Raw genomic sequence first — 2,014 nt, forward strand, 5'->3', positions numbered from 1 at the left:
TCTCAAGAGCTTTGTGGGCACTACAATTGGAGATAATTTGCTTGGTGAAATTGCATATTTGCCATATTGAAAGGAACACCCCTCTTTGCCATCACTTGAAAAAGAGGCAATGGCAAACATGGAAGATGAGCATGCAAATGATACATCATTGGTGGACAATACCCAAGGAGGCACAAAGTGAGGCAGTACATATGGAACAAGCTTAAGTAAATGCTTTGGATGTTAATGAGGGTGTTGCAAATGTGTCTAATGTTCAATTGAGCAATGAGATGCAATATGTTGAAATGATGGCCAATTTTGCTCAATACTAACTCTCAAAAGATTATGATCAAGAGCTTCTAGGGAGATGCTTAAAAGGTGAATTTTCTTCACTTGGGGACATGATTAAGAGAAACACTCATGTGAAAGAGGAAGGAATTACACATTGGTGGGTCTTCAAAACTATTAAATGGCATTTTGAAGTCAACCAATACCATTGTGCTTATAGATGATAATGAAGGGGGTTGTCAATGAGGGAGCTAGGTGCTTTAGAAGGAGATTTTCTTAGCTACCTCTCTCTCTACATTGATAACTCTCTCTCTCTCTCTCTCTCTCTAACTCTCCCGGTCGTCATCTCCTTCCACCACCTCCCACCCTAGCCCCAGCCCCAATCTAGCCTAGCTCTTTCCCTCTAACCTAGCTCCTCCTTTTCTCTCTCTATCTATTACCATCTGTCTCTCTTCTGTCACATTTTATTCTCTCTTCTCTCTCTCTTCTCTTACACTCTTAGCTCTCTCTCTCTCTCTCTCTCTCTCTCTCTCTCTCTCTCTCTCTCTCTCTCTCTTTGTCTCTTCTCTCTATCTTCTCTCTCTGTCTCTGTCTTCTCTCTCTTCTCTTCTCTCTCTCTCTCTCTCTCTCTCTCTCTCTCTCTCTCTCTCTCCTACCATCTCTTTTCTTTCTCTATATCTCTCTTGTCTCACTCTTCCTTCTCTCTCTCTCTCTCTCTCTCTCTCTCTCTCTCTCTCGGCATAAATCTTTTATTCAAAAAGAAGGATATTGAGCATATTTTGTTTTGGGAGAATTAAGAAAAGAATGTGAGAATATTCATAGGAATGCATCAAGAAAACATGGATAAAATTTTAATCAGAAAGAGGAATTATGAACATATTTAACTTTTGGGAAAATGAAGTATGTGTCTAGAATCTCGAAAAATAGAATCTTGGGTACATTTTGAATGAGAAAAGGATTTCCCAGAAAAAGAAACCAGAAACACGCTTAGTTAGATGAATGTAAAATACTTGTGATGACTGACTTATTCCTAGATTCCCTGGGAAAGGAACCTAGAATTATTGAAAGGATCAAGGATCCAAAAGTACGGAAACTTAGACTTAATTAAATTGAGTCTCTCTCTCTCTCTCTCTCTCTCTCTCTCTCTCTCTCTCTCTCTCTCTCTCTCTCTCTGTCTCTCTCATGACAACATATTACTTTCGTTTATGTAGACAAGTTATGGGACGATGTTTGTTCTTGTAATTTTGCTCTTTTACCCTCAACTCAAGAGATTGTATTATTTTGGCAAAGCAAATTTATTTAAATGATTTTCATATGAAAGAGGACAAAGAGAGTGAGTATCCAAGATTGATCAATACCATCATTACAAAAACCACATGAATTGACAGCTATTATTATTCCCCTCGGTTGTAACATCCATAGAAAGAAGAAGTAGGGCCACCACGTCCACAATTATGAATGATCTTTTTATACTTGTCTTCTTTTCTACTACACTATACAAAGAAATAGAGGGATAGTGTTCTATAATACCACTAAATTTGAGAGGTCAAGATAAAGAAAAGGAAATTTGCTTATGTAATAAAAAACATGAAACTTTTGAATATTGTTAAATTTTATTTAAGTAAAAACTATCTTGCAAACTCAATTTATCTAGAATAAATTCTGGATCTCCATAGACTACATGCATAATCATCTTGAGCCTCTTGTCAGCACAAAATCCATTTCTCTAACGAATGTATTTAGAATC

This window comes from Cibotium barometz, chromosome 23 (assembly GCF_041138505.1).
Source record: "Cibotium barometz isolate CiBa-2024 chromosome 23, ASM4113850v1, whole genome shotgun sequence".
Taxonomy (NCBI): Eukaryota; Viridiplantae; Streptophyta; class Polypodiopsida; order Cyatheales; family Cibotiaceae; genus Cibotium; species Cibotium barometz.